At 38.1% G+C, this 24349-nt stretch overlaps 1 long non-coding RNA gene across 1 annotated transcript in view; it reads right to left on the bottom strand.

The window, feature by feature from the left end:
• LOC109387470 (uncharacterized) overlaps nt 1-17604 on the bottom strand; it is a 161015-nt gene extending 143411 nt beyond the window's left edge. The window contains exon 1 of the long non-coding RNA XR_002125005.1: nt 17503-17604. This is a non-coding gene — a long non-coding RNA (uncharacterized LOC109387470). The remainder of the gene's footprint in view (nt 1-17502) is intronic.
• Nucleotides 17605-24349: the final 6745 nt, after the last annotated feature.

Raw genomic sequence — 24349 nt, 5'->3', positions numbered from 1 at the left:
AACAAAAATATAAACTACCCTAAAAAACAAAACATTACCAATAAAAAGCTGTTGAAAATGACAATGAAATGAAATGCTTTGTGGGTATGAGTATGTGTATTAATAAATATAATGTAAAGCCATATGGCGGAAATTAGAATTTCTAGTAGTTTACCAATAAATATATATGTACTGAACTTTATAAAAGGAAGAAAAAAGATGTTTAGACTGGCAAACAAATCCATATCCAACTGTTTACTGAATATAAGAGACACACCCAATACAAAGTGATTCAGAAAAGTTAAAAATAAACAGATAGATAAGGATACACCAGGCAAATTTCAATGAAAAGCAAAAAAGAAGTTGAAATTTTAATGTCAAACAAGGCAAAATTTAACCCAGCAATGGCACTTTATAATCTAAAGGCTATAACTAAAAACCTACAATGGCATCAAAAAGCATAAAATACCTAGGGATAAAAATAAAGGTAAAACAGTTAATTATGTGTTAAAAAAGAACATAGCAGTGAATTTGAATTAGACATGTTCAAATAAATTCATTATTGTTTTTCTCAAAATACGTATTTCCTACTTTTCACACCAGGAAAAGTTTAAAAGCAAAGGAAAGTCAGTAAAAATGAGCTTATCTAGTGCCCAGATTGTGAAGCCCAGAGCCTTAGAGGGAATGGCTGGTTTCAGATTTGGGAAAGCATAGATACTTGATAAGTCTGGGATGTGTTTTATGCTAGAAAACATAGAAAGCATCAAAGGCTTACAGGTCATGTCAAATGATTTCAGTGTAAAACATGAGGAGACTCCTACTGTCCATAGATGCAGAGACACAATTTAAGCATCAAAAAGCATTATTGAAATGGACTCAAAATCATTGTGTACATAAAAATCTATAATTAATGATGATGTGTGAGAGAAAGAAATAGAGAGGGAGAGAGAGAGTACCACACTCTACCAAATAGTTATGTTAGAAGTAACAGGTCCCAAATCCTTTCTCTTAATATTTAACAATTAAACGCTTTTCCTATGGGAATTATATTTCAGGTTATCCAATAACACTATTATATGAAAGATTGTTTTTATTTATTTAAAAAGATGTTTTGCGCCCTCTACTACAGTTATTGATTCTGGCCATGATCAGGGGCAGGAGTCATTACATAAAATGCTGATGGGAAGAAAAACAATAGAAAACAATAGAAGGATGAGGCTGTCACAACCTCAGTGCACTGGTAAAGCAGCATCACCAGTAAGTAGGGAGATAGATGGTCAAGTGTTTTGTGATTCTTGATGTGATAAATATAAGACATACAGCGCCATCTGTAAAATGTTCTTACCGAAATGGTTAAACCTAATTCTAATGGAGTATCAGTCTCTACAACTTTCTTACAGTTTATAGGAAATAACAAGGCTAGAAGAAGCAAAGAGACACATCTATAATGTGGAACATTCTTGAGTTCAACTGACAACTGGTTTTGTTTGTTTGTTTCTTTAAAACAAATCAGTAGTATGAAAAAAAAAAGATAAAAAGGAGACATACTCGTCCAGCATTAAAGAGGCTCAGATTGATAGCAACCATATGGAATGATGGATCTGAGTTGGATTCTAATTTAAACAACCCACCAGTAAGAAAACAGCAGAGAGAATTTGACTCTGGACTACGTCTCAGATGGTACCAAGGATTAACATTAAGTGGGTTAGGTCTGATAACAGCACTATGGTTATGTAAGAAACTGCCTGTTGGTTTCAGAGATACATATTGAAGTCTGTAGGTTGAGATAACATGATGCCTGGGATTTGTTTTAAAATGCTTCAAGGAGAAAAAAAGAAGAGAAAGAGACAGATGAAGCAAGGGTGACAAAACCTAGGTAAGTTGCTGGGTGTGGGGAATTGTACTTATGAGCTTCTCATACTGTTTATTTTGTGGATGTCTGAACATTTTTAGAATAGTTCTTACTAAATGAAAAGAACAAAAAGGAAAAATGTACTTGTTTAATAAAATGTGAAAAGAAGAAAAATAGGGCTTCTATGAAAACATAAAACTCCAATTTAGGAGTACATAACAGTGGCTAACTATTTTCAAAAATAAAACAAGTATACAACACATCCAGACATTTTTTATGAATCTTACGCAAATTGTAATGCAACTGCTAACCTTTGTAAATGGGATTTTTTTTAAAAATGTGCCCTGAGACAATTTATATTTATTATTAGGTTTATGGCTAAAACCAAAGAAACCAAATCCTAGTGGGGAAAAAAAAATTGCATCTCCTTTCTACCTGAGCCTAGCATAAGGGTGACTAATAGCTTTCCTTTTCTCTGCATGTTTTCTTTTGTAATAAAGCATTTATGCTTATTTGTTAGCAAGGCCTGTTCTCTGGTCAGGAAAGCTCTCATTGGCCAAACTTATGCTTTCTTGGCCATTCTAATTTATGACAAGGAGAAAGTGATGACCATGTTCACTGCAAGGAACAAACGACTTCATAGACAAACCTTCCCAGGACTACTGACATTTTAAAAGGGCCAACACTTGATTCCAAAAGGAACCGCTATTTGAAGAATGTGAGCAGCTCGCACATATTATAAGTAGAACAGGAGAAAACAAGGCAACCACACCCAATGATGGTAATGGTTTATATTCACTGAGCGTAGACTATGAGCCAGTTCTTTACATGCACAATTCACTTAATCCTCACAACAATCTTGTGAAGTAGGTGCTATTAGTATCACTGAATTATAGGAGATTGAGACACAGAGGAGTAAAGCAATTTAAATTGGTCACACAGCATGTTAGTGACAGAGCAATGTTAGGACTCAGTCTAACTCAAAACTAGTGATTGATATAAACCAGGAAATGTGCTAGGCACCTTGCATTATAGACAGATTCTCCTTGCCTCTGAGGCTTGTTGTTTGTTTACTCGTTTGTTTATTTATTTAGTGACTTGGCTGAATGAATTTTGTGAAGCCTAGCTTCCCTGTAGTGTGAAGGTTTGGATGTTCCTGCTCAGAACTGTTTCCCTTGTTTATATCTTTGAGCCAGGCTTTCTGGGGTTTGCCCCTGGGTCAGCATCATCCATGGATTGGTCAGAGATTGTGCTGAAGCCCCATTGGTCAGTTACATTTTTACTCATTACCTTTGGATGTGTGTGTGGTTTGGAATTCACTAGCACGATTCAGAAAGTGTACACTCTTGCCTCACCTTCAACCAGAGGCGAGTAGCTCAGAAGTTTCCTCTCCAGTCACTTCTAAGGGGGCTCAGCCTTCCAGACCACCAGGAAGCAGGGTGACTATTTTTAAGCCTGGCTTCCTAGGCATTGCCCCTGGGTCGGAGTATCATATTGTCCAGCCAGTATTTGATTAGATGTTGTATTTAAGCCTTGTGAGCCAGAAAGATTTCTGCTCTTTGCTGATGCATCTGCGTGTTGCTTAGGGAATTCTTTGAAGTTTGCCCCATCTCACTCTGATTATCCCTGAGTAGATGCAGCCAAGTGCATACCCGTTCTGCCTGCCAGGGATGAGTATGATCCCAGAAGGATGCTTCTTGGCTGTCTCTTTCCCTCAAACTTTTGTCTGGTCTTCCATTTTTACATGTTGTACTAGAATCATGGAACTACCAACTGCTTCTTAATTGCTTGGCAACAAAATCTCCATTCTTCTCAACAATGTCCTTACCCATGAACTCCCCCAGACTGCCCCGAATAAAGTCAGTCTCCTCAGTCAGAGCTGCGGAGATTGAAAATGGTGGTGGTTATACTATATTTTATAGGGAATAAACTTGATATATACAGTTAACTCTGGTACCAAAGATCTTGTTGGGAGCCCCGAGGTCAAGAGTCATGCCAAACCTTGATCTTGGGACATCTATGGACAAGGTCAAGATAAGTCACAGGTAATTTGAGCTAGTCTTAAAGGATGAGTAGGAGAAAACCACGTGAAAAAAAAAAAGAATAAGGGTATTTCTGGCAAGAAAAAAAAAACAACATAAATTATTTTCTCCCCAAACATAGGGATAATATACTTTTATTAAAATGTGTCCACAATATAGATCACACAAGTCGGTACAAGAAGGTACCTGAAAATATTTTTTGGATGAATGAACTAAAAGTTTGGAGTCATGGAAGTAGACAATATGTTGAGCATCAGTAAACACTAAAGGGCAAGAGTACTAGATGTTTGATCCAAGAAGTAGGTTCGTATCACTGACTATTTGTTGGAGGGTCATGACATGCTTATAGGGAATAAATTGCTGAAGAGTCCCTATTGGTAGATAACAGCAGACAGCCTGCTTAGTGATTCCATTCATCAGGAAACACATGTTTACCTGGCCAGTAGAGAAATCCACATATAATTTGATTCAGAGAAGAAGTTTGCCAGCATTTCTGAGGTCTTTTGACACATTAAGAAAGGCTGGCTGTGTGTGCCCTCACGAGAGGAAGATCTGCAAATCAAGCTCAAAGATAAGGAAGGGAGAAAAATCACCAGTCTTTTAAAAATCTCTACTGATGCAACCCAACATAAGTTTATCCAAGAAGTTGTGTAAGCTGAGTTAGCTCAATTGAAAATGAGATGCCCTAGATAACCCAAAGCAGGAAATGCAAACAAATTGTGAGATTTTTCTGTCCTGTCTAAAGATAAATTGGGCCTGCCCTCTATCTAATAGGTATGACTGATATTGTGGTTTCTCAATCAAAGTACCACCTTTCAAGATGAAATGTGATATGGTGGAATGCAGACATTCAAGCCAAAGCCACAAAGCCCTAATTGTAAAACTCATCTTATTTTTTTTGAGTCAGTGAATCTTTTAATGCAAAGTGAGTCTTCATATGCAACAGGACAAGAATCATATAAGCTAGGGTCACTAATAGGGTTTGTTTGTATGTCTGCCTTGAAGAAAAATGAGATTGCTAAATTAGGGTATTGGGATTGATTGTTTGCTTGCTTGCTTGTTTTTTATATGTCACAGTGCCCTTCGGGTTACACCACTTAAACCAACAGAAGAGACAGTAAACCTGTGTCCTGTTACATGGCTCAGCAACCCAAAAGAGAATTGAAGGGGACAGCCAAAAGTCTGACACTGGAGGGAGATACAGATTGACTTTTATAGAGTCACTCCAGCAGATCGCACACACACCTATAGAGGAGTCTCCACTGCCCTAGAGTTGACAGTAGCAGGCTGGCTTCAAAGATTCCTAAGTAGTGGTTTTGAGGCAGTATGACCAGGAGTATCCTGGCAGCTGAAAGTAGAGATGCAAAGAGTCTGTGGGAGCCTCTGATGGTGGCAGATGGCAGTCTGCCAGATAATACTGGTCAGAGGTTTCCATTCCAAACTAAGTTAGGAGTATGCAAGACAGACATTTTTTATCATTTCTATATTTTCCTTACTAAGAAGAAAAAAAAATCCCAGCAGAGATAGCAGATTTACAAATAAGCTAGGTAGGGGTTTGACATACAAAGAAAGGCCCGGATTGAAGTTCTCAATTGGAGAGTATTAACAGAGGGAAGAAAAAAATAAAAGCCAGTTATCTCCATGTTCACTGTTGTTTCGGAGCTCAGATGAAATCATGGAGAGTCAGAATATATAAACAAACAATGACCAGACTACATACAGAAGTAGAACTCTGACTCACAAGCTGCAGTAATCAGCCTGGAAGCCAACAACTATCTACAGCACCCAGTTCAAGAAGTCAGCCTACAGTCTCTAGCAACCAGTTCAAGCAACCAGACAATAATCTCTGTAAAAATCAGCCCCAAATGACCAGGAATTGATTAATAACTGACAGCTCCCCGAAATGTTGCCCCACTTTTAAGTTAGGATCAACTGGAGAAATATATACCCCTAACCAATCCCATAGGAGGCCTGCTTCCACTCAGTCGGCCGGCAGCTTGCCCAGGCAGCAGCTTCCTCAGGGCGCACCTAAGGCCTTCCCTTTGCTCCACTATGCAGCTTTCTCGCCCTTCTGCCTGCCTTGTCATCTCTGGCCAATGCAAGCGATGGTGGCTGACCCCTTGCTACAGCAAGCTTGGAATAAATAAATGTTGTTTGTTCTCATTTGGTGGTCTTCATTTATTTGTACATCATAGATTTAAAATGCCTTCTAAACTAAGAAGCAATATTAGCAAATGTTATTATGATTATCATTGTGGTTGTCACTTCTCAAATTGTGGATCATAGAACTAAAAGACATAAAGGACCTTTAAAATTTCCCCAGCCTTGATTTATTTTCTTCAAATGAAAACCTGATGGGTATTGCAAAGCTCAAACTACCATCGCTTCCTTGCCCTGTAATTCAGGCCTGAAGATGCACATTCAAAAACTACTGATCGAGGGCCGGCCGAGTGGCTCAGTTGATTAAGAGCTCGCTCAAGAGTTTGCTCTCTGAGCAACCGCAGTTCGATGCCCTGCCCGAGCTGAGCAGCCGCTGAGCTGTCAACAGGTGGCAGGATGGCTCAGCTTAAAAACAAACAAACAAACAAAAAAACACTACTGATCTAGACTAATTCCTTCATTATTCTTCTGAGAAAAGTGAGACTCAGAGAAAAGGACCTTGTTTGGAATCACAGTTCCCCTTAGTAGTCAGAACCCTTTTTTCCAATTCCCTATCAAAGACAATCTCGTGTACACACCATATCAGTGCATTCTAATGCTGAGAAAGCTGTTTTTTCCTGCCAGGTTAACAGGGCTGCAGGGATTCACAGGCTCTCTGCAAGGGCTTGAAATCAGGTGGAAAGAGAAAGGAAAGGAAGAAAAGGATGATATTCCGGAAAATAAAGAACATACATTTCCCCCACCTCACTTTCTGTCCAGATTTTTAAAAACAATATTAAAGGAGGTATGCAGAGCTTACCTATTTGCTTCTTTTTCATTAAAAAATATAAGCACTTCCCTTTTCTATAACTAAAAGAGGAAGAGAAAGGGAATAAAAAAATGCAAAAAATGGGGAGGAAGAGAAAATGCTATGGAGAAATCTTGTCAGGAGGTAGCCTTGTCTGGGTAATGGTGGATATGTTGGTGTGTTGATGTGCGCAGTGCTTGAGAACAGGAAATACTGAACGACCCTGAACGGCAGTGCCCATTAAATGGTGTTGATGGATTTGAGCATAAATTGACTGAGGAAAAGTGGTTGCAATAGATAGTTCAGGCAGGGGCTCTGAATGGATTTGTAATTGGATTAAAAGGAGATGACTAGGCAATCCACATTATGCTGGTCATTATGCTCCTTATCACAGTCCATATTTCCCTGGAGGGATGAAAAAATCAGGTGGGAAATTGAGGATAATGCAAGTCAAAGCAGAATCTTCTCTTGCCTGGGTACGCTCCTGGCTCCCGCTGTGCCACTTTGTGTAGATTTAAGACAATTACAATTTTGATGAGGGAGTCATTTCATTGGACTATGAAGTTCATATTTTATGTTTGTCCTTTAGATGATGCATCTTTTTTAAATGATAGGTTATGAATAGGAACCAGATGCATTTAAGCTATGCCAGGCTGGGTTTTCTAAGGCATAATAATTACCCATTATTGTTGGGATGCTTTGTAGTTAATAATTCTCAAAGAGTAGCCTATAATTGAATCTCTGGATGGCAGTAATTCACGTACACCTTTTCAGTGAGATTTATAGTTGTTTTTTTTAGTCTCAGTTTAATAAACCTGAAAGGTTTAATCTTTTTTTCTACTCCATTGATGAGGCATGTCTATTTCATTGTATAGGTTGTTTAAATTGTAGATTCCTCCCACCTCCAGTGTTAGGGGGATTCATAGAATCCTAACAAGTCAAAACTGGAAGAAACCTAAAAACAATCTACTTTGATCTCTCATTTTATAAGACAATTCATATCCAAAGATATTAAGTGAGTTGGCCAAGACTATGGAAATAGGTTGTGTTACTGCATGTACCAAACTTCAGGTAACCTTGTAACCTCATTCTGTTTGACAAAGATGTCTAGTTATCTCCCTAATGGAAAGTGACATCTTAAGTAACTGGCAAAAAACGAGTGTTTGTTGTGGCTAGAAATTTCACTGGGTTTCATTTTGGTATATGTATTATGAGAATTGTTGTGAAAATACTAAAACAAACACATGGAAATCAAGTCCTATGAGAAGAAAAAAAATGTTTTTTTAATCAAGTAGGCATATGTAATTTAGGTGGTAATTGACCAACAAATGGTAGGCATTGTTGTTTTTAGATAATTATAGCCGGCATTTGTAAGGTAGGAAAATAGCTGAATCTTTCACTTGCAAAGATGAACCATAAATCTACTTAATGTGTCTGCTTGTAGCATAGCCACCCTAAGTTATAAGCACATAATGTTCTCTCAGAGAAATGTGTGTGTGTGTGTGTGTGTGTGTGCGTGTGTGTGTGCATGCATGTGATTGTGTTTCCTCCTAAATCTTCTTAGAAATAGAATAACAAATGTAAATTTGGTTTTGGCCAAAGATGTTGTTTACACAATCATGTGTTTATTACTTGGCTGGGAATATTTATGAAGCATCTATAATATGTAAAATGGCACTAGATTAGTCATAGGACAACCTGTGTTCAGAAAAAAAAACAAAAACAAAAAGCAAAAAACAGTAACCATAATTACAGAGCTCTGTATATCATTATTTAAAAGAGCTCTATCCTCAAAAACTTCAGTGTTCCTAAATTAGGTTGCTTATTAGAGTGTCCTAGGGGACTATAAACTAAATCCTCCTTTAGAGATTCTAACTCAGCAGGTTTGGGGTGGAACCTGGGCATCTATATCGAACTCCTTCGGCAGCTCTCATGCAGTCAGTCCACATATCCACTTTCTGGAACCACTACATAGGATAAAATTCTGCTTCTCCAAAGAGCCAACTGTATTACAGCAAGCGATTACAATGAGTACTTATTAAGCATATTTTAAAGCATTTGATACGAGAGTGAGAACTTTCCAATGTTATTTCATTTAATTTCCCCAAATAGTCCTGAGAGATGGGTATTATTATCTGAATTTTCTTAATGAGGGAACTGAGCCTCAAAAAGGTTACGTAAATGGCTCGATATCCCAAACTTAAGATTCTAAGTCCTTGTTCTTTACACTGTTTTATGCTGGTCCTCATTGCTATTAGTCTGTGTAGGACTACTCTTGGCCTATTTATTCAACTAATATTTGTTGAGCATCTATTAAGGGCTGAGCAAGGTAACTTAGTTACATGAGCGGACTCTTCTCTTTGAGATCTCTTTTGCTTGAGTAAAAATAATATGGCAATCACTCATTTAAATTTTAACTGAAGGAGCTTCCCAGTGAAGAACTAGACCGATGCTTAAGAAAAGATGGCTGGTACTGAACAACGACAGGTAGGGGTACTTAACACCAAAGCAGCTCTTCAGTGGTATTTAAGCTCTTTTGCATTCAATTTGACATTAACAACTGGATTATCAGAAATTTTGCATTAATAACCAACAGGAAAAAAAATTGAACAAACACTGGGCTCAGAATTAATTAAAATGTCTAGTTACTGCTGTGGTTCTGCGACTGTCTGTCACTTAAACTGTGCACGATGTTCTGCATATATAACACCAAGAAATTGGACAAATGTTCTAATTCTAATAATCTATGATTAACATGTCCTAGAAACTATTTATACCACTCCTTCACCACCGTGTTTTCCTTCCAAACACACACGCAGACACACATACTCAAGAAAAAGAGTGCCGGCTGCCTGACATCTCACTTCTCAATGTCTGCCAAAATCTGATCTGGCAAATTTTAAAGATGGGATGTTCAGTGACCTTTTGCTTATACTCCAGAAGCAATTGCATTTCAGCATCCTGAGAGTAGCTTGCAGGGTGTAGGCCCTTTGGAAGAAATGAATATTAAAAAGTCAGCAGTTAGAATCTCTGATGGGAAGGACTGTTGGGGGTGGATGTCAGTCAAGCTGAACTCTGGGGCAGTTTTTTAAAAGCAGTGCTCACATGGTTAGTTGCTAAATCTGTTGTCTTTAGCCCAGGCTTAATGACTGTGCTCCATGAACAGGAAACTGCAGGTAGCTAAGTCTTTGAGGGAGGGTGGCCCAGGTCACATATTTATTCAGATAAAAAGACAGAGCATTGGAATCTCAGGTAGTTGGCAATTGCCTTGCAGCTATGGAAGCCATTGAAAAAATTCCAGGGACCCAGGTTGAAGAAATCACCCTGACACACATCGGCTGTGTGACCTGGAGCAATTTGCGCCACCATTTTAAGCCTCTGTTTCCCCACTGGTTGACTATGTATCACGAGTAAGGGCAGGGGCCACATTAACGGGTTCACCATCAAATCCTCAGCATTTAGCCTATAGATCAGCGCCTAATCTATAGTAAAAATGGAATGTGTCTTTGTTTATTTAATGAAATGGGATAGGCTTGATCTCTAGAGCCTAATTAGTTCCAGCATCCCATGGCTATATCCTTTCTGGCACACACTCACCTCTGCTGAGGTCCTTGCTCTGGGCCACTCCATTTATGCTCTAAATTGACAGCTTAAGCAACAGCTCCCCTCGTGGGTCAGCCCCTTCTTTCCTGTCTTGATTTCTCATTACCATACCTGGGGCCCTCACCAGCTTAAATTAATTCCAGTATCAGCCCACTTCCTTTGAAGCCTGACCCTATGTGCTATCATGTGTCTTTCACATTTGTGTATTGTCTATGTCTTCATTTCCATTCTCCAGATGCGTTCTCTTTATATAGATCGCAGCAGAATGAAGTTGAACTTATTTAGAAATTCAATAATAAGCCTGGCACCGAAGAAAAATGATATTGCTTCCATATGTGCTATGAAGCTAAAGAAGAGAAATTAACAGCAAAAACAAAATTTCTAGAAATTTGAAGGAGATGCTGAACAAACAGATACACACAATTAAATAGCAATTTCTTCATAAGCTATGAGGTTCGATGAGGTAACCACATTTTTGATGAAAACTTTCTGTTCGGCACAGTGAGAGATACCACCAACTTTTAGAATCACAACGATCACTCCTGTAAAAAAAATATCTCACTGATTTCGTCCAGCTTCTGTACTTCACTGATAAGACACTGGTTCAAATAAATGTGTTTTCCTGTCTTTCCTGCAGGTCACATAAGAGGGATTGGGCTGTTTATTTATTTATTTATTTTTCTGTTTTTCAGTGGGTTAACCCCTGAAACCAGGGCATTTTTCTCAGGACTTTAGTTTGGTCTGATTGTAAGATCTGTTTAGTGTCCTCCATTGCCCTTTGAAGAGCTGGCGTAACATGAAAATGCAGTCGCTTCAGGGAACTGACAACTAATTATCCCAAAGCCAAAAGAAGGCTAGGCATTTAGATAATGAAATGTCAATCAGTGTAATAGAAGTGTCACTTACTTAATACTTGCCTGTGTTTGAAAGGAATGCACGTTATTTGAAGAACATATTCGTGTATCTCCGCAGCCAGAGACCCTGTGGGTGCACACATACTGGGGCTCTCTGTACATGCTGAAAGATACTGCACCAGTAACATAGCTCCAGAGCTTCTATGTGTGTGTGTGAGCCTCTGTGTGTGTGTGTCTGTGTGTGTGTCTGTGTGTGTGTGGGTGTGTCTCTGTGTGTCTGTGGGTGCCAGTCTGTCAACTTCCAGGATTCTGTTAAATGCTGGTCTTCTTGATGTAAGACTGTGAAGTCTGCATCTACAGCTGCATGTCTGCAGATAGCCAGGATGTTTGGTTCAGAGGAAGCTGCAGTGCCCTTGACATTGAACAGTGCCAGAAATCTAACACCAGGCCATCAAGCAAGGATTTTGAATGAGTTAAAAAAGGAAATTTTTCCCATGAATATTTATGGGAAACCCTGCTCTGCGTGAGTGAATATGATAAGGATGTGCTGTTGAGAATCAAGCCGGGTTGTTATTTGTATGTAATAATTTAGAAATAGTGGAGGAAAGGAAGCAGGCCCACATGTTATGAAACAATCCAGACGTTAGATTATTTAAATGCTGTGTTTTGGGTACGTTGGCGCATTCCATTTTCCCTCGTGCTGAGATCAGATATCACCTTCTTCATAACCCTGTGTATGAGCAGCTTCACTCTCCAGAGCAGAGACAAACTTCCTTTGTTGGAAGCACAGCACATTTTAGAAGTGATTTCTTAAAACTAAGTGTCATGACTAACAAAATCCAACTTCACATAGCTTCAGTCTAGCCTCCTAAGATCCCTTTGTATTACTCAGGTGATAATGACCAATGGGCAGTTCTGATCATGACAAAATGCCTAAGGGATTATGAGTCTGTTGGTGTCCTGAGGCTGCTGTAACAAACTGCCCAAACTGGTGGCCCAAAACAACAGAAATTATTCATCTCCCAGTTCTGGAGGCCAAAAGTCCAAAATCAGGGTGTTGACAGGGCCACACTCCCTCTGGAGGCTCTAGGGGAGAACCTTTCCTTCTCTCTTCCAGCTTCTCATGGCTCCAGGCATTCCTTGGCTGTGACCGAAACTCCAATCTCTGGTTTTGTCTTCACAAAGCTGTCTCCTCTGTGTCTGTGTTGTCTTCTCATCTGTCTCTCATAAGGACATGTAACATTGGATTTAGGTTCCACCTGGATAAACTAGGATGACCTCATCTCAAAATTCTACATTGAACCATATCCACAAAACTCCTTTTTCCAAATAGAGCCACATTCATGGGTTCTGGATGTTATGGCATGACTTATCTTTCGTGGGACAAGGGTGGGAGGTAGTGGGGGGCCAGCATTCTACCCAATATAGGATGTCACAATGATTGCCTTTTATGATTAAAATGCTCTATTGCCCAGTAACTGAGACAGGCACATTAATCAACAACTACAAAATCAAACCATATTTAATCTTTGGGTTCTCCTTCAGATAATGCATAGACTTTGAAAGCAGCACAGGTGCCCTCACTATACAGACCTAGAGGTAACTTTGTATAGAGCTATAAGATGCCATTAAAATATTTACAATTATTATTAATACATTGAAATAGGATAAATAGTGTAGAAGCAAGATTACAATTATCTGATTACCACCTGGGGAGGAAAAAACAACAAATTGGCACCAAAGAAAAACTGGAAAGAAAAATGCAAGAAAAAAAAAAAAAAGAAAGAAAAAGAAAGACACAGCTAAGAGTTAGCAGTGGTATGTATATATTTTCATTAAATTTTGTGTGGTGCAGGTCACGCACTACACATTAAAAAGGATAAATTTTTGTTTTTCTACTTTTTCTATATTCTACATTTTAAAAAACAATGTTTCTTTATAGATAGATAGATACACACATTTAAAAGAAAATTTCAAAAGGCACATAAAAATCATAAAGTTGTTTTTTTATTTAAGTAAATTAAATTTAAATTTAAATTTAAATTTAAAAAAAGACAATGAAAAGCTGCTAAGTCAGGTTGAGACGTTTTGACACTGGAGTTAGGAACGCTACAGCAATCTATTACTATAGGAAGCACCCTCCTATGTAGGTGTGTGTTTGTATAAATCACTCCAGCTCTTTTCCTTTCTCCTGCAGTTAATATATTTTCTTTCAGCAAATATTGTTTGCTGTGCATTACCAGCAATTTGGCTCTTAACATTTGTTAGCATTTTTATTCAGCTAATACTTTCAGTTACACTCAGCAAATGTCACTTTTATTCGCATCATATTTGCCAGGAATGTTTTCTCCTGTTAGCATTTGTTTCTCCCTTTAAGATTTTTATTTGCTAGGTATTTTTATCCTCTAAGACTGTCAGCTTTGGCTAATATTACAAGAAATTCTGATCATTTGCTGGAATGAGCTCTGAGTTAGTGGGTGCTTCCCAGATGAACTATCTATCTGAGGCCTCACTCTTTATCATCTTGAAAAGGGAGGTACTAAAGGTTTTGTGAAGACAGGTGAGCCAAATGCAGGAAGTACCTGCAGTGGGGGAATTCAAGCATACATTTAGGTAATTCCAGTAAAGGATGGAAGAACTAGGAATCCTAGAGAAACAGATGTCATTCAGCTTGTTATAAAACATATTTATATCACAGAAACATTGCATTTTAGTGCGAATCAGGACAAATCTTGGGTCATCTAGCTCAGCTTCCCTCCTTTCTATAATATTCCTGATAAAAGAACAATCTACCTCTACCTCTACTTGGAAACTTCCGGTTGGCAGATATCTTTTTCCTTCCCAATAACACTCATTTCACTGCTGAACATCACTGATAGCCTGCAAATTGTCCCTAAAGTGCATGTCATATTTAGCCATGGTTTAGTGCTGTCACATAAGGTAAGTACAGGCTGTACACTGAGCTGCCCCATAGATAACAACATGCATGCCACTCTCTGAAGTTGTGCAGTGTCACAGCCTTACTTTGGCCTATGACACCTTCCACGTTGGTGAAATCCTTTCTTTTCTTCCTTTTTCTCTTCCCCTTCTTCCTTTTCCCTTTCTGCTAATGCTACTTGATCTCTTCAGAGAGTATGGCCTATGGCCTTAAATATTGCATGTGGTTATTTTATCTCTGCTTTTTTTTTTTCCTGGAAAAAAGTGACTCAGTGGATCTCATCTTGATAATCCACATTTTTGATGTTTGCTTTGAGACTCCAGAAAAAGTGACAACATTGTTTTAGGATGACTCTTACTGACTCATGATTAAGAAATCCCTCAATACACACACACACACACACACACACACACACACACACACACACACACACTGAGCAGGGATTTGTTATAACCACTAGCTAAAAGTGAAAAAAAAGTTTGAGGGAACAAATCAAAAACATCTAATTTATGCCATCCAGGTTTAGGTTCTCCTTTTAAAACATTTGTTCATTTTGTCTCACAACAAACCTATGTAATAAAACTGTTTAGCTACAGGTCTGCCCTGGAGTCACACAGAATAGTTCCCTCTGGCATCTAGCCATGCTTCTCTGTCACTAGGCTCTTGTACACACCATTCCCTCTGCTGAATCCCTTACTCTGATTCTCCCTATTCCTTCCTCTCTTCATTCTCTTTTGCCTAGCAAACTCCAATTTATCATTCAGGTCCTAGAGTAGATGTGCCCAATCCCTTAATCTTCTGTGTCTGGGCTAAGCTCAGTCCCTGTTTGCTCCCAAATACTTTGCATACCCTACATTTTATCAACGAAAACTGTACCATGATCACCTGTGCACTACTCTATATCCTGTACTGGACTCTAACTACCATGAGAACCAGGACTATGTAAAGGAGAGCATAGTCTAGTGTAGTAGAGTGTAGTAAGCCCATAGACTCAGGGCTTTGCTTCCTGGCTTTACCACTTACTGGCTGAGTGACTTCAGACAAGTGATTTAAATGCTTCAGTTTGTTCATTTGCAAAATGAGAATGAAATAATGCATATTTTCTACAATTGTTTTGAAAGAGAACACAGGAAAAGCACCTATGAAAGTGCATGACATTCAGTGTTACTCATTTTTATTAGCTTTATTCATGAGTGTGCTCTTATTGCTGGCACATAGAAGAGGCTCAAAATTCTCTGTAGACGCAGGATGAGCCCAAATGTCACCTCTTCAAAGCTGTCCCAGATACCCCATATGGAAGAGCCTTCCTTCAAACCCTACGGCCCCTTGTCTCTCTCTGTTTAATCGCATTCCTGTCTTCTGTATTATATGCACTGAGTGGATTCTACATGTCTTTTTTCTCCTGTTAAACCAAAGCTCCTAGATGACAAGCTCCATATTCATCTCTCTAGTCACTTCGCTTTGAAACAATTGTTGGATGAATTAACAACTTAAGAAATGGATCAATGAACGAAAATCAAAGGAAGCCCATGAAGACAGGCTGGGAAGGAAGGTTGGGACTAAAAACAAGGCTGGACTTTGGATGTTAGACTAAAAACTTTGGATGGAGACTGAAGAAAGAGGATAATTTGCCCACCTAAAGTCAGCAACACTGAAAAGTGGGTGTTTCCCACTGCTGAGTAATCTGTCAAGCTTTGCGACACACAGGGAGCATCCCATGTCACAAACCAAAAGTTTCACACAGGTGAAACCACAGAGTGAAAGTCTTAATTTCCTGAATCACTTACTTTATGTCCAGAAAGCAGAAGAACCACTGTGAGCTTTTCACATGGCCCTTGGTATAAGGCCCGCACAGCTCATGACTGATGAAGAAGAAAGAATTCTACTATGAGACATTACTGAATTATAATACCCAGGGCTGATGATTTCTAGTGCAACCTATTGAGCTAGGAGTGTGAGAGGTAGAGATGATGATCACCTTCTATCAATTGTTAAAAAGATGACCTTGTAGCATATGGGAAATCCAAGTCCAGAGAGAACACAGAAATAGAACTTTACAACAACAACAACAAAAATTGTCTTCATGAAGTAAAAGTGAATATTTCTTGGAGAGTTTCCTGATATATGTGCTGAGAATAAAAAATTTAACAAGTTGGTTTTTCTAAAAAGAGTACCACTGATCAAATAAGTTTGGGTAAACACACATGCTATAGGCTTTTTTTTTTTTTAGATTTATGATGCACATCACAAAATTAATTGTTCTGGAAAGTCTAAAAGTGACAAAAATTTAAATTCACTTGGACCCGGAGAGATAGCGACTTACCCGTAATCACCCTTGTTGATAAAAAGACTGAACCCACTCTACTTTTAAATTTTCAATAAAATTGCTATGCCTTTTTTTTTATGACTATAGAATATCTTGGTGAAATAGGATTGTGGAAAAACAAAGGCGAAGAAGCTGACAGATATACCTCTAGCTACACTTTCCTACTGACACTTACCATGTAAGAGCCAATCTATTAATTGTATTAAAGGCCTGAGTTCCAGCATACAGGCCAGAATGGCACTTGAATATACATTTTACATGTTCACCTCTCTATTTCATGATGGTTCTGGTTTATATACTCCTGTGTTTAGAAAGGAAGCTCAGTTTTCATATCTCCTCTCCTCCCTCACCTCCACCACTGAGCTATATTCCCAAAATTTTCAGCTGGTTGTAAATATCCCCAGCGAACTTCACCCAGAAAACTCAAATGCTTTCTCTCACTTTCATTTGCCTTGGCCTTTCTGCAACATACTTATGGCTCTCCTCTTCTCCTTTTTGCTCACTCATTCCTTATTTACTCTCTATTCCCAGGACAGATAGCTGAAATAAAGTGAAATTTGATCTAAACTACAGAACAACTGTCAGGAACATTCTTTTGCTGAACTAGTAATTTCAATGAAAAATCTTTCTTTTTTCTTTTCTTATGGATGAAAAAAGCTGTGGGACTGAGACTCAAGAAACCTGGAATTCAAGGCTAAGCCCAGCTGCTAAGCAGCAACATGATCTTAGACCAAAAATAGCCCTTGGCCTTCTGCTTCATCACCTATGAAACGAAGGAGACAGACTAAATGATCCCTAAAAGTCTTTCAGTTTCAGGCATCCTCTAATATTCCTGAATGCTCAAGGAATGAGTCTATGCTCTACTCATGTGACTTTGGTCAAATTATTTTACCATTCTGAGTTTCAGCTCAGAGGCTCATCTATGTAATAATGTTATATTAAGGGAAAAAAGAAAACCTACCTTAATATGGAGAGCATATTGTTTAACTGCAGATTAGAAGGCCAGAAGGCCACCACTTCTTGGCCACGTTACGTTAAGAAAATGCCTTAACCTTTCTGTGCTTCAGTTTCCTCATCTGAAAAAGAAAAGATATAGTAATAGTTCATGTCTCATTGAGTTTTGAGAATTAAATAAGTTAATACACAGAAAGCTCTGAGGAGAGGATTTGTTACATAATGAGTGCTATGTATTGGGTTGTTGGAAAAGTCATGATGCATTTTTGCAACGAAAAACAGAAAAAATACGTCATGACTTTTCCGACAACCCAAAATGTTGCTACACTGGGTCTTGAAATTAGTTGAAAATAAAGTATTTAAATACTGTTGTTCCATTTTTATTTAATTATGTGTCATTAGTAATTTGTTCACTGCTTTTGAAGGTTTGATTCATTGCAAGGAAAACAAAATATCTGCCACTGATGGTTTTAGTTATGGATTCATACTCTAATCATAATATTTAAATCTTTTAAATATTATTTCACTTTTGCTTACATTAGCAAAAATTTGGAAAAAAACCTTTTGATTGGGAAAGTCATCATATGTATAAACTCAGATCTTTAATTGTGCAATTCTTTGTTTTAATTGAGATATATAGTAAGGAAAATAAATTTGTGTACAAATTTTTATTGTAAACATAGGTTTTCATTTCTCTGGGATACATGCCCAGGAGTGCAATTGCTGGGTCACACAGTAATTGCATTTTTAGTTCTCAAGAAACTGCCAAATTATTTCCCAGATTGACTGTATAATTTTTATTCCCATCAGCAATCTATTAGTGACCCAGTGTTATGGACTAAATTGTGTCCAGTCGAAAATGTATATCTTCAAGCTATAACCCCTAATGTGACTATGTTTGGAAATAGGGGCTTTAGGAAGGTAATAAAGATTAAGTAAGGTTATAAGGGTAGGGCCCTAACCCAATAGGACTAGTGTCTTTATAAGAGGAGACCTCTTAATCTCAATCTCTCCATGTCTCTCTCTGTCTCTCTTCACATACACGGAGAAAATACATTGTAAGAACGCAGCAAGAAGGTAGCTTTCTACAAGCTAGAAAGGTCTCACTAAAAAACAAACCTGATAGCACTTTTATCTTAGACTTGTAGCCTCCATCCAGACTGTGAGAAAATACATTCTACTTGTTTAAGTCCACCAGTCTGTGACATTTTATGATAGCCCTAGCAAATGTATATATCATTTCTCTACATATTCTCCAGCATTTCACATTGTCACTATTTTTTATTTTAGCTATTCTGATGAGTGTGTAGTGATATTGCATCATACTTTTAATTTACATTTCCCTAAGGATTAATAATATTGATCATATTTTCACATGTTTATTTGCATTCTGTATATATTCTTTGATGAAATATCTCTTCATAGCTTTTGTCCATTCTATGATGGGTTTGTATTTTTTAATTGTTGAGTCTTGAGAGTTCATCATATATTTTAGATATGTCAAATATGTGGTTTACAAATACTTCTTCTTACTCCATAGCTTATATGCTCAAAATCTTAAGAGGGTTCTCTAAAGAACGTTTTTAATCTTGATAAAGTTCAACCAATCAATTTTTTTATTTCATGGATCATGCTTTTAGTGTCAAATCTAAGAATTCTGTGCCTCCTGTTAGCTCCCAAAGACTTTCTCCTATGTTTTTGCTAAAGTTTTATAGTTCTTGGTTTTACATTTAAGTCTATGATTCATTTTAAGCTAATACGTAGTTGTATACGATGTAAGACTTAGGTTGAGATTCATCAAGGAATATATAGGACTTGTTCCTGGTTCCTGGCATGTGGGCAACTAGAGTGGACTTTCTGGATCTCTACATGGTCTCCACAGACACCACAACAGGGGCTGCCCTGTTACCACTGAGTGATGGTGAAAATCCTTACTCTCCACTAGGCTTCTTCTAACACAACTCTGTGGGGAGGGAGAAGGCACCTGATTACTGCTGGGTGGTGATAGAAGTCGTTTCCTTACATGATCTCCCCAACACCTGTTTCTGATCCTTTGGCTAAAGAGAGGCTTTGTCATGCTTAGCTAGAAGAATAAGAAAATTCAGTCAATTCAATCATCCCAGGATTGGAAGTTTCTGCAAATCTGTTGTAAGTGGGATATAATTAACATTCCATCGAGTACTCAACATCTGGACACAATTCATTGGATTATGGAATCTTTCTTTTCTGGACTCTTGGTGGAGGGCAGAGCCTCACCTGTGGCTTACAGTATCTGAAAGCCAGGGCCTGGGCGTGTGACTTAGTCCTGGACATTGTGATGCCACCATGTAGATTTTCATTTTGGAGTAAATGGCACACAGAAGAAAAGATAATTGAGAAGTTATTTTACTGTTAGTGGAATTGTGGGTTCAGTGGTTAACAGTGCCAGTTCTGGCACTCAGTGTCCAATGGAAGCTGCAGTGGCATCCTAATTAAGCCATTCTAATAATGTAACTTTAGTTGGTGTTCTGGCAATCTACTTGGTCTTTGACATTTTGTCTCTTTCCCTTAGATTTTATGATCTTCATCATAGCTTTCCAATTAATTCCGTTTCTGTTTCAGTTAACCAGAGACAGTTTCTGTTGTTTGCAACCAGAGCCAAGGCAAATACAACAGGGACTGTGAATGTCCCTAGAGGAAAACCATTTGTAATGATTGCAGATTAGGCTCATTTCCTTTCAAAATTCTAGTTTGAGGCTGAAATGCTATTAATGTAAGAAGAGCTAAACAGTAAGAGTATATTGTAGCCAAAGAGAACTCTATTTCCTGTTTAGAAATAGGAGATGCTGAGGGATTAAAACAAAAGAGAGAGAGCAAGAGAGCTCAGATGAAACAGAGAAGCAACACTTCCAGCACTTGACAACCCTTTTAATTTAACCTTTGCTGTTTTCTAGAACAAATAATATGTATTCTGCACAGAGGAGTCTCTCTTGGCACCCTCAGCTACTATTTCAATACATGAAAAAAATGGTACAGGAAATGATTTAAGAATAACTTTTTCCTGCTCAAAATGTGTATACTTGCAAAAAGCAACCATGCAGAGAAATATGATCATGGTGACTTTTACAAGCTATTTACCTGCAGTAGTAACTCCTAAATGACTCTAAAATACTCAAGAAAGTGTAGAAATTCAACATTAGCTAAACATCAAGACTGCTGTGTGCTCCAAGTCTAGCCTCCAACTAAAAGTAAATCAGTAGATATCCTTGGGAGCCCAGGACACATGATGGGCTCAGAACATGAAACAGAATGCCACAGCACAGCTAGAAACCAAGTGGTTCTTTTACAGGCAAATTCCTTTGAGCAAAAAAATCTAGGACTGATTAAAATGTTTCCCCAGTTCAAAGACAAGCTAGACAGATGGCGCTGCATGCTGTAGATATGGACGACTCATCAGAACCATCACCTCATTTACTTGGGAGCATTAATCCAATATAGAAAAACTTGACTTCATTCCTCACTGTGATTTGCTATGCTTATCTGGTAGGCAAATGTTGTTTGAGTTAAAGTTGCTTCACAACCAGAAGATTTATTTTAAATGCCCTTCCAGAGAAGGAAACTTTTAACATTCCCATGTTTAGATAAATAAAAATGATTTCTAATGCATTTTTAACTCCTTGACATGTGTTTGCATCTATTATATCATTCCTGCCTCAAAATAACCTGGGACATCTTTAAGGAAGGTAATGTATTTACTAATGTGCCTACAGTATACTAGGTAACATATATCTTATGTAATTTCATCCTCACTCCAATCTTTTGATTTAACATTTTTAATTTATAAATGAAGATTGAGAGAGGATAATTCATTATGCTAGTTCAATCAGATCGGGATCTAGACCTCAGGTTACCTGGCTGCCAAGTCTACGAAACTTTTGTCAAACTCTCTTGTGGCACTAGTCAGTCTACCTAATAGAAAAATAAAGTCATGTGACAAAGAGCAAAGACGCAAGCCCCATGATTTTCTGTGATCCCATTTGAAAACTGATTTTGCCTCTGAGTGGAAATCTGTGGGAAACAGTTACCATCAATAGAACAAGCATTTGGACTGAGGAAATAAAGAAACAAAGTCTGAGTGATAATGATAATGGAAGGGTAGATATTACCTGGTGGGTACTAGAACTCCCAATAAGGAAGGTGAGGTAAGGACAAGGCCAATCAGGCTATGTGGGTTTTCACTGGGAACCCCAAAGTGAGAAAAGACTCCAGGACCACATTTATAAATGCCCTTGCTTAGTGACCTTGTGCAAGTTATTTAGTTTTTCTAGGTGTCAATTTCCATGTCTATAAACACTTCTTAAAATTAACTCACTCATTTAGTCGGAGGTACAGGAGAAGTTGAGAGGGCTAGGAGGCCTGGTAATTAAGAAGTGTGGGTGATTGCAAGAACTGACAAGAATGTGAAATCTCTGAAGCTTTCTCACCTCTCCTCTTGGAGCCTATTTCTTCCCATGTAATATTCCTTTTTTCTCTCTTTTTCTAGGTGTCTACACTGTTCCTCATTCTTGCTAATCCCAGTCATGGATTATAGATGTATAGCCCACCTCACCATAATATTTTCTGGGACTACACCAGGATTATAAAATTTAGGAGAATTGGGTAATGATAGATAAGTTATTTGTCTATGTGAGCTTGAATTACAAACCTTATCAAAGATATCTGGGTTTTGTATCAAGTTACCCCTGCTGAACAATAAGACTAGAAAGAAATTAATTTGTTTATGATTACTGTTCCCGTTTTTTCTGTGCCCTGCCTCTGCTAAAACAATTCTTCAAGGGAAGACTAAAGATTTAGCCTTCTGTTGTGACCCCTACCTGAGAAACTCAGAGATATAATGAGATATAGACTTTAATTATTATATTTAAGTTTTAATCCAAGGTCATTGGGTAATACCTAAAAATTACAAAAACTGAAAAGTCTTCCCAAAAAGTGTGATAAAAGTAGATTAACTATAGCTGTATGCCTACATATATATACCCACAATATACCAAAACCTAGAAAGCCCCCCTCCGCCAAATAGCTTGATCTAGTTTGAGACATCAAAACACACACACACACACACACACACACACACACACACACACACACACACCCTATGTTGATACAAAACATCCAAACATAAAGATTCATTCCAGCTCTGTGGGGAGCCTTCTCTGTGACCTTGGGCAAATCATATCATCTTTCTCAATACCAATTTTCTCACCTACAAAATTAAAAGATTGAACGAATTTTTTTTCTGAAATAGCTGATAGCTCCTCAAACCTAAAAATAACTTGTTTGCTGTTACTCAACCCAATATTATTTCCAAGTAAAAATTCAACAGCTGCTTTTTCCCACTGCTAAACAAAAAATCTTTGTTATATCCATTAAGAGAAAAAAGTACTGCAGAAAATGCATACATTTGGGGTTGTGTGTGTTTTAATGATCCAAAAGATTCTTATGCTTACTGAAATCTCCAAGTGGTAGAAGCAATTTGGAAATATATATATAAAGCAAGTACCTTCATCTCAGAGCTTTATCCTCTGCGGGTTTCCCAGGTCGAAGGGTTTGAAGATTGAACAAAGAGCATGCTCAAGAACAGTTCTTTACATGAAAGTTTCAATTCCAGGTAATGAAGGCTTAAACTTTTAGGCTTCTATATTCACATCTGTTCCAAAAGAGAAGCTCCCAGGGAGTGTAACACTTCAGGCTGTCAGACTTGATTCTGAAAAAAGAACACAGGATAATCATCCACTATGAAGTGTGCACTTGAAAAGCTATGTCTGCACTGTTGCTTTTATTTAACCCTTTCTTTATATATAATTTTACCTTATAAGTGTTCAGTTACTTTTGTTCCTATGTTCATAACAATCCTATTTAAGGCCCAAGGGAGAGATCTCATTGACCCTTTCAATAATAAAACTATGTGTGGAATTTAAGTCTCCTTTTTACTTTATAGGAAGTCACTAGTGATAAAGTTCAGGAGAGGACATAAAATTTCTCCCCTACCCCTTTCCTGGTCCTGCTGTGCATTTTTCAAATGAGAAGAGTGAAAAATCCCTATTTATCCTAATATAACCCACCTGTTTATAGTGGGATCTCAGGGGCATTAGAAACTATACCTTTTTCTGCTCAAAATATTCCCAGTACTTGAATCAGCTCCATTTCAAATAATCTTCTAAGCAAATTCCACAATACTTGGATAACTATATATACTTCCAAGGGGACTACATAGAAAGCTGTGACTCATTTCAATGTGTAAACTCTGACATGTTTGTTCATTAAAAAGCCATACTGCCTTATCATTACATATATATAAAAGAGAGAAACAATGCCTGATTGTCTATAATTATGACAATAAAGAAAATGAGCTTTATTAGATTGTGCTAATTGTGAAAATTAAAGATCAAACTCAGAAAAACACTGGAGTTGGAAAATCTGGGTTAAGCCTTTGGGTTCAAGCAATGAGTAGATTCACTGCCATTCACCAAGTCATTCAGTCCCCCTAGGACACTGTTCCTCAACCAGAAAAAGAAGGGAATTTGGGAATTCTAAGTACCCTTCAGTTCAGACACACTAGGATTCTTCTTTTCATCCATTGGCCTATTAAAATGACAAGGTAGGGCCGGCCGAGTGGCGCGATGGTTAAGAACTCGCTTGGGATGCCAGAGGGCCCCGGTTCGGATCCCACATATGAGGGCCAGTGACACTGCCCTCTACAGCTAAGATGCTGAACAACAGCTCAACCTGGAGCTGGGCTGCCGTGAGTCGCCGGCGACGGCGTGGGCTGCAGTCCCTGTGGCAGTGGATTGCCATGGGCTACCGTGTGTGGCCAG

This window comes from Hipposideros armiger, unplaced genomic scaffold (genome assembly GCF_001890085.2).
Source record: "Hipposideros armiger isolate ML-2016 unplaced genomic scaffold, ASM189008v1 scaffold_159, whole genome shotgun sequence".
In the NCBI taxonomy this organism is placed as follows: domain Eukaryota; kingdom Metazoa; phylum Chordata; class Mammalia; order Chiroptera; family Hipposideridae; genus Hipposideros; species Hipposideros armiger.
The sequence above is the reverse complement of the archived record's forward strand: the minus strand, read 5'-3'. Positions and strand labels throughout refer to the sequence as shown.